Raw genomic sequence first — 13,950 nt, 5'->3', positions numbered from 1 at the left:
GGAAATGCAAATCAAAACAAATTTGAGATATCATCTTACACCTGTCAGAATGGCTAAAATCAAAAACATCAATGATAGCCTTTGCTGGAGAGGTTGTGGAGTAAGGGGTACCCTCATTCATTGCTGGTGGGAATGCAAACTTGTGCAACCACTTTGGAAAGCAGTGTGGCGGTTTCTCAGGAAATTCGGGATCAACCTACCCCTGGACCCAGGAATGCCACTCTTGGGAATATACCCAAGAGATGCCCGATCATATGACAGGGGCATTTGTTCAACTATGTTCATAGCAGCATTATTTGTAATAGCCAGAACCTGGAAACAACCTAGATGTACTTGGTGAATTCTAATGTCAGTATTGATGTGAAGAATACAGTGGCCTATGATGAGTGCTGCTTAGTAACAAAAGCTGCCTATGAGCCCACAAGTGCTCACTTTACAAACATTACAGCTAGCAAATAAAGCTCCCTTTTGCAGGACATTTCACTGTGAAGCATACAGGGAGACAAAGCATAGAGCTTTGGGATGTCAAAGGACACTTGTAGGAACGGGATTGCAAACCCACATTCACGTCAGCTGGCAGAATGACAGAGTGGTCCCAGTCTGGGGTGAATAACAAGGAAGTTAAATTTTCTTACTGGAACCAAATTCGAAGCTACAGCTGTGCTTTTCCGTGAATTAAGTTCTGACCATGGTTTTGGTCTCAAATGCAAACCAAAGAATTATCCATTTAACAAAATCTAGCATCTCTGGTAAGACCAAATAGTTTCTTCTTTACTTTCCTGCATCTGGAGCAGGGCACGTTGCACAATTTCTGCTGAAACCTTACCCTCCTTCTGTCTTGTGGGTCAGTGTTTAGTCAGATGTCCCTCATAGTCCAAACATGCAGAGAAAAGGGAGATTCATTGTGATTTATGCCATTCAGAGCACTCATTTGGGGACAAACCAACCTGAACACATAGTAAAAGCAGATACTGAAAGAAAATAAAAATAGAAAACAAGCACCGAGTCACCACGAGAGCAAACACAATCGTATCTTGAAAATCTATCACTTATTCAAAGCCTCTTGGAATGTATATAAATTATTCTATTTTTTGCTTCAACTTTTCTGTGCTTCTTTGAAACAAAACTCTGTGAATATGAATTAAATTTAGCATGTTCTTACCAACTTCTAATGATTCTCTCACATCCTAGTTGCTAGGCAGCATTCCAAACTCCAGCCCTTTTCTGATTTCTCACTTTAGACACAACCTACTAGTCCGTGTCTGATCTCCATGAAGCCTTACTCATTAATATTTAGAATAAAAGCATCACTAGTTATGATAGCTTTTTTCCAGGTTCATGCCATCCTTGGTTAATCAGAAAGTAAATAAACATAGTAAAGCTATTTGCTTTAGGCCAATGAATTGTGAGTTAGAGATATGTATTTCTCAAACTCTTTTTTTTTTTCTGATTTGCATCCCCTTACTAGCTTAGGTTGCTATTTCCCTGCCCAGATTGGTGATGACTGCAAGAGAAAGTCACTCATCACACTGTCTATGACTCTGTTGATGGTCCTTAAAAGTTTCCTGGAACGGCCATTATTGCCAGGACCACCAACAGGTCCATGAGTTGAACGTTTTCTTTTATTATTACAACTCTTTTACTGAAATCAAAAAATAAGGATATTTTCTCACTAGAATATTTAAAAGATAAAATTTTTTGTATGGGTGTGGCTCTATGTGCATGTGTGGACAGATATCTAAAAAGACCAAAAAAGGGTGTTGGATCCCCATTAGCGGTAGTCATAGACAGTTTTGAGCTTTCCAAGATGGGTGCCTTTAACTGATGGCTCATCTCTTCATCCCATTATTCAGCACTTTTAAAAGTACAGATCTTTAAAAAAAAAAAAAAGGACACAGTTTATCACAAGCCAAATGACTAAAAAAGAGCCTGTTACTTCTTAACCTCATAGTTTCCTTGGTTTAGCAATAACAGCATTGTTCTTTATGTTCTGGGTCTCACACAGCAATAAGATAGGAACTACCGAGGTATGATTTCTCATCTGAGACTCAGGGTACTCCTAGAGACTCATGTAACCATGGGTAAAATTAATTCTTTGTGACTGTAAGACTCACAGTGGAAAAGTGTCTTTGCCTTAAGAAAACCAACTTTCTATGAAAAATTCACATAAATAAGTAATTCCTACCTGGAAAAAAATCCTTTTTACATTAATTTAAACACAACTTCTTTGCCAATAATGGGAAAGTCAGCACACCATATCTACTTCTTATTGACACTCAGTGATATGATGAAAGGTATTCATAACAGAGTAAGGGAACCTGGAAATTCTAGCTTACCACAAAAGGCGTCCCTTATTTCCTCTCTGTTTTCAGTCTTTCTGTTAGGCATTTGGGATAGACATCTACTTGTAGAATATTAAATTTAGAAGAGATATTTGTAAAGACATCAGGTAATGACAGTGCTATGCATTATGACAACCAAGGGCTACAACAACTCAGCAGAAGGGTCGTACTGATCCAGGATGAGAAAGAAATAGAAATCAAGTCACAAATTCTGGAATCAAAAACGTATTTAAAGCTGGAAGCCTTTAAAGAGAAATAAGCATTGATGGAATCAAAGGAGAAAAATTAGCAAGCAGTCAAAGACATGGGAATGTTCAGAAATAAGATTTTATAAGATTTTAGCAATTAAGTCTGAGTACAGCAAATAAGAACAAGAAAAGTTGGAATTTCCATTGAGATACTGAATGTCATGCTATAACCATGAACTAGAAGACACATGAGAGTCTTAGGAAAAGATATTAGGAGATATTAGTATGTTGTATCACCTTGATGGGCATGTAAAAAATACCATCACTAGGAAAAGAAGATGTTCCAGTAGGACATTCCAAGACTGAGGCCAGCCCTGAAGGAGTAGTGGTCAGAGCAGTATCATAGGGAGGAAGAGAAGAGGAAGCATTATGAATAGGGGGTGGATGACAGTTCTCTGTGTGACTGATAGAAGTATGGCAAGAGGCCAGAAAAGCTTCTCTTCTTACAAAGGATATTCTCGGGGTTTATAAGGGGTTGAAAAGAATAGGGGAGATTTACCAGACTAGGGATGGGAAAGAAGTGATTCATTTCATGTGGGAATCATGACCTTTGAGGTCCTTGTGAAATAAACAACAAACAGCTCAATAGGCAGTTTTATTTCTAAATGAAGGCATAAGCACATGTGCATGCACACGCACAAGTGCACGCAGACACACACACAATCTGAAGCACTGGAGAGCACTTGCAGATCTGGATTTGGTAGTCTGGAGTATGTAAGTATAACCTAATCCACATTACGATACCCAAGAATGATACACAAAGTAGCAACTATGATATGGTCATAATGGGATGAAATGGGGAAGGAGAAACAAGATGCTTCAAAGCCACTAGAAAGGTAACGGTCTAATAATAAGGGAGAATAAGATAAAGCAGGGTCACCCAACTCCTAAAAAAAATATAAATAGCACTCTTAGGACTACAGTAGAATAAGGTGAACACCAGGAGTTCCTGGTCATGAGCTATGAAATTGAGCCATTGTGTGCCTTTATTAAATTAATTTAATAGAGTATGGGAGAAAAAAAAACTCCTTAAAGTTGTATGATCTATAACTAGAAGTGGCAAAAGAGAGATATAAACACTGACTATTCCTCAAGAAACCCACTCAAGGAATAAAGACGCTTGAATTGTAGATGTGGCACCAAATTTAAGAAAAGTAAAGATTATCTTGGAATATGTTTAGTTTTATTTAATGAACATACGGAAAGAGATATTAAGATAGTAAAATGAGAGTGGATGTAAGATAGCATAAAAAAGATGAGAATCAGAGTACAACACAAGGACTTGGTCTGGAATCGAAAGTAGGATCTCATACTAACACCAAATGAGAGAATTAGGATTTTGCTTGGACGATGGAATCCAACCCAAATTACTAGAGTTAGTTTATTTGAATTAAAATTAAAATAAGATAAGGGATAACATTATTTTTAGAATACTTGATTAGATGTTGTCTAAAACAACTTAGAAAAAATCTATAGAGAAAACCGTGATGATTCACCAAAGACTCGGTGTCTTACAGTAGTTAATGCTTTACAAGTATGAGCAAAACAAAAGCATACATAGAGTTACAAAGACAGACCAGTTAGCCTCAAGGTAATTTCTGAGGCTATACACAGAACGAGTCCTGTTTCTGGATGTTAGTTTTTCTCCAATTGCATGCCATCTTGTTGACCTGGGAGTGAATCCTGCACAGAGGTGGCGCTGACTGAGTGATGACTTCAAGAGTCAATGATCATCTCAGAAATCACATTGAAATGAAAGGTTGAAGTTTAGCTTCTAGTATTTAAAGAATCCAGTTTTCATGGTTAGATACAAAAAAAGTCAAGCTAAATACTATCTCCTTTGAAAAATCTCATGCACTTCTTTTTCTTATGTGTACCTGGGATTTCTCTAGCTCACTCATGCTCAAAACATACCACAGAAATAAGAAAATCTGCATTTTATTATAATCTAAAATAACCGTTTCTTAACAAATCTCTTCATATTAAATCTCCCTCTTGAATTAGCTATGGTATACTTACTATCTAGAAACTTTGAGGTGGGTTAGTTTAGTTACAGTTTCAATTGTAAATAAGTTTAAAATACAGCTAAGATCTTTTTCTGCCTTTTAAAAATTATTATCATTCTTTCTTGGGGAGCATTGCTTCCATATATATTTTAAAAATAAATATTCACTAGTTATTCATTACAAATAAAACACAAAAAAACTGATTATAGTGGCACAAATCTACAATCCTAGTATGCAGGAGGCAGAAGCAAAGAAATTATTAGAAATCTGAGAGAGTCTGCTATACATAACAAATTCTCGACAATCCTATAGGGATATTCTATATTAGAGAACAAAAGATAATTTAATTAACTTAGAGTGGGTCCATGATTTAAAGATAAATGGTGTCATATATCATACACTATACAAATTTTCATTAAAACTCCAATTTAAGTAGCAATAATATTCAAAAACATAAATTTCCCAGACAGTAATTTAATAAATTATTTGAAACACAGGCAAACCTTTAAAGACAATTTGATGTGCTAAGCCAAAATATGTATTAAAATACGAAAGAAATAAAACCACTCAAAAGTATTTCTTCAAGGAAAAATGTGGTGTGTTTCCTGAAGACACAGCATCAGACTCAACATTCAGCGTGTGTGTGGAGCTGCTCTGATATACAAGGGTCAATTGAGCAGAATATTCACAGAAGGAACCACGTTTTTGTCCCATTGTTCACTCAAAGTTGATCATAATATTAAAAAAATAATAAAATCACTAAATTTCTAGAAGAAATCTGCATTCTTGGAGTCAATCAGTATTTATCTTCAAATCCATATGATGTCTAAGTTCTATTGACAAACACTTGCCGTCAGACTTTTCTTTGGTCCACCAGCTCACTAATAACAACACAGAGACTTATTATTAATCATGAAACCTTGGCCTTAGCTTAGATTTGTCCCGCTAGCTCTTATAACTTAAATTAACCCGTTTATTTTCACCTACATTCTATCGTGCGCCTTGTAACCTCATCGCTTCACACTGCCCATGCTGGTTCCTCCATTTCTGGCTGGCGACTCCACCTTCTTTTCAGGGTTCTGGCTCTGCCTGGACGTCCCACCTCTAACTCCCGCCTAACTCTTGGTCGTTCAGCTTTTCGTTACACCAATTACAGCAGTTCATTCCCTCGCCCTGTACAAATATCCTACAGCAAACATTCTCTAAAACTGCTTAGAATGAAATAATGAAATGAAAATGTGGAGTTGTCGTCAGATGTCACAAGTTCCCTGACTGCTGTTTTGTTTGAGCTCCTTCCAGAAAAGTCACTTCACTCTTCCTCATATACCTGCACCTGACTTTCACAAATACCTGAGCCTCAGCATCTTTCCTAATGCAATTCACATGGGAAGAGGAAACCTGGCGCTGAGCTGTGATGGAGAGTTGCCTGAGGAGCCGCGTATTCCATCACTTCAGGAAAGCTGCGTAATTCCCAGGAAAAATTGGTTTATATTCTGTTTTTATTAAGAAAAGTCCAACTGAAACCATCTACAAGCATGTATTCTGCTCTTTTTATGGAATGGCATGGTAAAAATTCACGACGTTCGCGTAGGAATTCCTGCTTTCTTTTCAGCCAGCAAAGGCATTTTTCTATTCGTTTCCTACCCATTGCCTCGGTGTCCTACTAAGATTTCTCTAAAATCATCCTTATTGGTTCAGTTATCACCCATGTGTTCTGTGACCCTCTTCTATAGCCTCTCCAAGGGTCAGCGTTATCTACAGCTATCACTTCGAGTCTCTTACTCCTTGGCCCTATTCCCAAGACATGCTGAGACCTCAAATATTTTAATGAAGACGTGAATCTCTGTGAATGTGCATATACAATTTACAGCACATACAACTGTATTCTGATGAGAAATTAGAATATAATTTTGAATGCCATATTGCACGATAACTTTTGGGGAAAAGTCTTATTTTCCACACTGTTTTAACTGGTTGTTATTAAAGATGTATTAAAGACCTCAGCTTTCCGTAACTCTGTGGGTTGTTTCAGCTCCCCTTTTCCAGTCTCCTCTAGTTAAATGAGAATGGTGCCAATCGTTCTTTCACCAGACCTCTGTGCACAAATGAATTCACATATATGAGCAAATCGTACAATAGAGCCACGCACACAGGAAATGCTCATTAGATATGAAATATTTTTATGTTAAGTAATTTGCTACAACATAATTGTATCTTTGGGGGATGCGTTCTTAAATTATATATAAGCGTGTAATTTAGTTGTTCTTGAAATGTGACTTCTAAAAAGCACCATTAGTAGAGAATGGAGAAAACCTGGAGTACTTCTTAAATCTCAATTTTCTGTTTTCCTCCTAAAACAGTTAACCAATATTTGGTGTGCTTCAGTTTCTTTAAAACTTAAGATAAATATGTAATGATGAGCCTCATGCCTAGTTTTGTTTACTGACTCCTAGTAGCTTGAATTGTGAAGCTATAATGATGTTAGATGTAAGTAAATATCAAATTTATCTATTAAAAACCAACCTACTATTATGGATTTTAATAACGTAAAACTGCTTAGGTTTTCATAAAATGAGCTTGGAAATGCTGCTTATTTACTCTGGTAGCACTTTTCTCGGTTTAATTAAGCATCACAAATACATCTGTTTTCAGAGTTTGCAGTGATTCATAAATTAATAATATTAATGATAGCAGGAGAAAAGTAATAATGAAGCATTCATATTTATTAAGACCTATACTATGCAGTACAGAATGCAGCCTCTGTTCTGCTTTGAATGCTGTTTGTCTCAGCAACGTCCTTGCCATTGGCTTTCTTATTCTAAAGCATAAATTCTTCCACGTTCATTCATATGTTCTCTCTTTATCACTTATTTGTCCTGGTAGTCCTGGTTCTGAACCCAAGCTGTGCCATTCCAATGAAACTTGGGTACGGAGTCTTTTCTGAAGAATATGTGTGTAAGGTGAAGGTTTGGCCTGTCAAATTATCACTGGAAGTCATTATAATAATATTATTTATGTTAGACACACCAAATTTCCTGTTCATGTCTATGGTGTCCAACAAGAACATCCCCTAATCTGCACTTCTCTCAACAAAATCACAGCTATATGCACAGTTGTTTCTGGGAAGAGATTAACACATCTTGTGATAAGACTTCCTGCAACAAAAGTATTTATACCTGTGCTTCCTTCCTTCCTTATGAAAGGGGCTGTTTCTATGACGCAGCTGAGCCTGAGATATGTTTGATTGGTGTGTTTAATGTAGCTGTAACAAAATACTCTGAAATTGGTAGCTGAAAAGAGCAGAAATATCTTCTTTTGCATTTCTACTAAGTTGGTGCAAGAAATAAGAGTTTTGTTGTTTCTGAAGTTGCTTAGGGGAAACTTGCATGCATGCTGGTTTTTTCTTATTCCCGAATTCTGCTGTAGACCTTTGTAATACCTTGATTACAGCTGCACCATCTTCATCATTTATGCTGTTCTTTCCCTGTGATTGTTTATATGTTAAAAAATTCCATTTTCTTATACTCACCCTCCAAGTTCCTGTCTTGACTTCCCTAAAATGACAGACTGTAAACTGGAATTCAAAGATGAAACCAAACTTTCATGTTTTAAATTGTTTAATATCATAGTATTTTATCATAGCAACAGAAATAAAAGTAGGAGAAAATGGATTAAAGTAAGATTCTAATACCAGAAAAGGGAAGGCTTAAGAAAGAGATTTACTAGATAAATTTTAATTCAAAGGGGGAAAATGCTCTTTTTTTTCCTCCAGTCTATGCATTACCTTCTTTATGTGTTTATTCACAATGTTCTCATTTATGGTTTTGAGTAAAGATTACAATAGCAAACAATAGCCTTGCCAGCTCCCTTGATTATGAGCATGCTAACCTTAGGAAGGGTTAGGAGCTACAGCACTAATTGGTAATCACTTGAAACAGAAACAAGTGATCAAGCTGCAGACCTATGCTAGGGGATCGAATTTCTACTCCCCAAATCTCTTTGTCAGTCATATTCTAATTATTCTCCTTTCCAAACTGGATAGCTAATCAAAGTATGTGCATATCACTTTTCAGGCAAGAAAGAAACAGATGAGCACATGAAACTTAAAGTACAATTTCCAAAGAAACTGTATAGTTCACTAAATTGAAGGATGGCTGGGAAAAAAAAATGACTGAACTTTAAACAAGACACCAACCATAGAGTGTACTTAACACAAGGGTTACTCCTAAAGTCCAGGTAAATGCAGAGAATATTCATGGCTATGAGTCTTTAGGCTCTGAATCAATGACTATTAATTACAAATCCATAATACCTATCTGCAAATTAAATCACGATCCGGCTTCAAGACTTTTGTAACAAAAGTTCCATTTTCTGTGTATGATAAGGCAAAGTAGATTCTTATGGAATGGGCCTAAATGTATTTGTCTTAATTATGTTCATCTATTTGTGGGGAGAAGTTGTAGATATCTCTATTGCCTATTTTAGACTGTGTGCCTCCAAAAATAACAATGATATTAACTAGAGCCAATGTCATTTTGTCTGATCTGTAGACAGTTACCATATTAATACTATGCCATATTCTTCCTAAGAACTGAATATTTTAAAAATTTGTTGACTCACTAAATACTGTTTCTGCATTCTACCATTCAAATGAAAACAAGATGGACATTTACATGAATTGACAGATTTAAATATGTCCAGAGAGAAAAAATATCTTCAGACATATTAATTCAACACAATTTAAGAATCTACAAATTTACATTTCTATATAAAAGCCATGCAGTAGATAAATCTAAGCCCTAATTTAAAACATATTCCATATGGAAAAAGCTCAAGTTTTTATCAGTCAAATGACTCACCTTTCAGAAAGTTTTTTTAAGTGTGGTCAAAGTTTCTGCCCTAAAATTTATAAATCATTTCTTCAGCTTGAATATTGGGAAGAAGATAATGAAAACCTTGCCCTTTATGATTTAATTCCCTTAAAGCTTCTGATAAAAATTATGCTGATTCCTCTATAGAACGGATTAGCAATTCATAAACTAAAGATTAAACAATGTCCCCTTTCCTAACCTTCACTATATTGAATCCCTTTTGGTGGCTATTTATAAAAAAAAAAATCATTGCAAAAGCAAAGTAAAATAGTCATTTATCTGCATTCAGATAATCTTAGTATTTGTTAATGTTGAAGTAGAATATATACTTATCAATATAAATAGTTTTAATTTCTTAGGAAGTATGGAAAGAATGGGGATGGATAAAAGGTTGAATCTGTGTTCCTTGATTTTGAAGTTTCGAACTTTTTTTCTAGAGTCTTTGAAGATGAGCAGGAAATAATTAAATGTTGTTTTGATTCCATAATCTTCTAAATGCTATAAATGCCAATAAGACTACTGACGGTACATAATTTATTTTAGGTGATAATTTGGATATATGGACCTCCTAGTTAAAATTAAAGATGTTTGATTTTACATTTATATTCAATAAGAGGCCAGACACTCGGTGTGACATTAGAACATTGTTTCAGCTGCTCATCTAGGCCTTAAGGGGTCAAGGATTTTTAAAGGGACCAATAAAATATATATTTTTAATGAACAGAAATGAGTGCCAACAAAATCTTTGTCTCAGTAACAAATCTAAATACTCCTTAATGGTTCTTTCCTGAAGCTCCAACAACTCAGAAAAAAGATATAGTTGTCTTCTTTTGATGTCAAAATTAAGCATTATTTTAAAATGTAAGACTAAAGAAGTTTAGTTTAAAACATAAATATGTCTTTATTTATTCATTTTAGCACATTTGATATGCACACATATTAACAGTCTGTATAAGACATTGTACACAGTGTGTCTTTAACATTTGATCAGTTGGTCTACTTTGTGTCTACTGCCATACAGAAATGAGTCCAGAAATAGGTTTTTGCAATGTATAAATTACTTTAAATTTTTGTGCTAAAATTGATATGCTTTGAAATTAAAAAAAATACATATTATAACTTAACAAACTAAAGGATCACCCCCCACTGCAGAGTAATTTATTTGCATGTTGGCATGCTACACAATTGTAGGGGTAAATTTGGAAAAATCTCAAATGTTCATATATATATATAGATATAGATATATAAAGAAAAATAATTAATTGTCAAGTTCAATGAAGAAATGAAGTCTATTAATTTATAAGCATTTGAGACGTGATCTTGTCAAAAGCAGACAGGGAGATCCATTGCGATTCACGTGTAAATTCCTAACACTTGTTAATGTTTCTCTACTGAAAAATAAACTGTTCTTCGGACCTTAGGGCCCAGTTTTAGCAGCTTGAAAGCACCTCATTTTTCTACTTCTGACTCCATCATCATGAGCCTGGTGGGCTGAAACTCCTATGTGCTAACTGTAGTCAAAACCACCATCTTGGCTTCAGAATTTACTGCACGTCCCTTGCTTGTTTTTGCCTTGGGCATCAGGAAGTTCCCATCCCTTGCTATGCTGAGTTCTAATTTTGTAACTCGGGAGAGGAAAGGCACATAGTGCTCATTAGCAAACTCAAGGTTACAAAGAGAAGGCTACAGAAAATCCTATTTTCAGAAAAATGCCCTGCAAGATTTCTTAGGCAAAACAGTGAGGGCTATTTGAAGAGTACCCAGTTGTCTGTACAGTCAGCATTGAAACTACCTGATAAATCAAGACACAAACAAGATGGGGAAATGACTGCAGCTAGTTTAAGAAACTAGCAAAAACAAAGCAATGCCCTAAGTTGGGAATAGTAAGCACCAGGGACAAAAGATTTCCTAAAAATCATGTAACCAATTTGCACAAAGGAAAGCACAAAGGTAATGGAGAGATTGTTGAAAACCAAAGGCTCACCAGGCAGTGCAACTCACTGCTTCCTGAAAACAATCTTCATTTTCATGAGCATTAAGTTAATGGCAGTTTGGCCTTTTTTTAAATTTTTTGACAGCTTTATACATTTATACATTCCCACCCCCTCCTTTTTTCACTCCTCTGAGAGATTTCTTTTGAACAAGTGTCCTCCTTCTTTCTTTTCAGCAGTGGTTGTGGCCCACTGAGTTTAATGAGTCTCCTGGCCAGTTGAGGGTCAGAGATTATCTACTAGGGCAAGACCAACTTAACCCTGGCCATGACGCTGGCAGAAACAACCACCCTTGTCAAGCGACCATAAGTGACCAATAGTTCCTCTTTAGTCTTTGAGCAATTTCTTTAATAACTTTAAAAAGCATTGATGTTTTAATGCTCTAGATTTTACATGTGTCATGCAGAACAAAGCTTTGGTAATTCATTCTTGTGTCTATATTTTCTTTCCCTAAATCCAATTTTGAACGTTTTCTTGTTTTGCTAGTCTCAGAAGTCATCTCTCTCCTACTGAAGTGCCTCTTGTGACTGCCCAGTGTTAACAAAGAGCCAGCAAATTCCCACTGCCTTCCGATCCTTCAAGCTTTGATTTCTAATGCCCTCATCTGCTGACTCTTTTGGAGCCTCTAACCTCACTGCTTCCTACCTGAGTTCTCTTCACATGGTCTGTAGAACATTGTTTTGGGGGTGTCCAGGAAAAGGACAACAGAATTAACCCTTCAACAATGCATCACCTATAAAATTCTTCCCCTTGAATTCTTTCATGTTTTACATTTCTAAAACTTTACAGAGAATTGTATTATCTTAAAATCTCATATTTCAGACATTTTTTTTAAGTGCTGCAATGGGCAGCTGTTTTTTCTCAGGGAGTGATAATGTTGAAAATTGGAGACTGACTGTCTATAGCTTAAAAATATCTTAGAAAGGACATGACTTATTTTAAAGGACCTTAATTATTTAGTGAATGAGATATAATTCTGAAGCCTATGTTCCACTGCCCTTGTTAATTGGGATGTCCTACACTGAGGATCTGTTCGGTGGTCTGTCAAACAATAGACAGGCCACTAACTAGAATCCTAGTGTGGACATTGCAACCTGGGTGTGGTTCCCAAGCTGATTACTCATCTGAGTAGCACACTCTGAAAATAGCAAGCCAACACCGTCTGCTGGCTCTGGAGTTTTATTGTTTAGTGGCTACAGGAAATCAACTCTGCCCTAATTTCCTACGTGATTCAGCAGGGTGAAACCCCAGAGGACAAAGTCACATGTGGCCCTTCAATACATCCCCAGGATATATTGCCTTGGATGAAAGACTTTTTAACAAAGGTATAATGCCTGTTAGTGTCAGGAATATGTTTCATTGCTTGTATTAGTAAATTAAACTTAGATGTTCTGAAACTGTAGATTTTAGCATGAAGTATGTCTTAAAATATCCAAAATATGTTGTCAAAAATTTTGTAAGGATAAAAATGAAAAAATTCAAAATGCCACACCTAATCATAGATATTCAGCATCAATAAAATCTATCTACAGTCTAACAACAATTCTATTTATACTTTTAAAAATTATTTATAACGTTCTTAATCTTTTAAAAATTTTATAAAAACTCTTACAATAGAAATAGCCATTTCAACCATAGTTCACAAATTTGATATGTATTCACTGAACTCACAAATACTTCTTAATAAGAATATAAAAATCTAAAACACAGCATGAATTTTCTAAGAAAACACTGGTCATATTGATAGATGGGTGCCACTAGCAATATGGATGCCCCTGTGGAAAAGCAAACAAAATAAAAAATATTCAAGCCACCCCATCAGCTGCACAGCTCTCAGGCACAGCTGGAAATGCAAGGTAGGAACTGCCAGTGACATTTTCAGCTAAACACCCTTGAAAAACAAAACGCAGACATACCTGCCTTGAGATAAAGGCATCCCATCCTCCATTTAAACACAAGGAAATAATAACAGTTATCCCGATCCCAAAGTGATCATAGAGCAGTAATTACACAGCTTATGTATTCTGAAAAATAAAACAATAGCACAGTGTTAGGGTACACCTAGCTAACTGCTTAATCTTGACAAAATATGGGATACATACAGTTTTTACATTTATGAAAATATATACAGAGAGAGAGAGAGAGAGAGAGAGATAGACTTCCAACTAACCAAGACACAGAAGGTCCAGAAGATTTGGCTAGAGTAAAATAAGAGGTATATAATGATATCCCAACACACACATACACACAAACACACAATTACATATAAAGTCATCCACTGTCACAAGGTTACATCCAGACACATACACACACTGTATGTGTGCATACTACACAGTCATACACATGCAAACACACACTAATAGCAATATATAGTCATACTGACACACAGACACACACACATGAAGATACACAGTCACACACACAGTAACACAACACATACATACTCATTCTATGACACAGTTGTACACATGCAGACACATACATATAGCAAT

The 13,950-nt window shown here is 35.8% G+C and overlaps 1 long non-coding RNA gene across 3 annotated transcripts in view; it reads right to left on the bottom strand.

Annotated features, from left to right (window-relative positions):
* Window positions 1-128: 128 nt before the first annotated feature.
* The window catches only part of LOC126506143 (uncharacterized), a 90,103-nt gene continuing 76,281 nt past the window's right edge, over window positions 129-13,950 (bottom strand). For all 3 annotated transcript variants that reach the window (XR_007593126.1, XR_007593125.1, XR_007593127.1), the window contains 2 exons: window positions 13,375-13,482; window positions 129-971 (listed from right to left, as the gene is read on the bottom strand). This is a non-coding gene — a long non-coding RNA (uncharacterized lncRNA). The remainder of the gene's footprint in view (window positions 972-13,374; window positions 13,483-13,950) is intronic.

Source organism: Alexandromys fortis, unplaced genomic scaffold (assembly GCF_014885135.2).
Source record: "Alexandromys fortis isolate MF-2015 unplaced genomic scaffold, M_Fortis_MF-2015_v1.1 scaffold_68, whole genome shotgun sequence".
Taxonomy (NCBI): Eukaryota; Metazoa; Chordata; class Mammalia; order Rodentia; family Cricetidae; genus Alexandromys; species Alexandromys fortis.
Note: the sequence above shows the minus strand (reverse complement) of the source record. Positions and strands in the feature narration are given on the sequence as shown.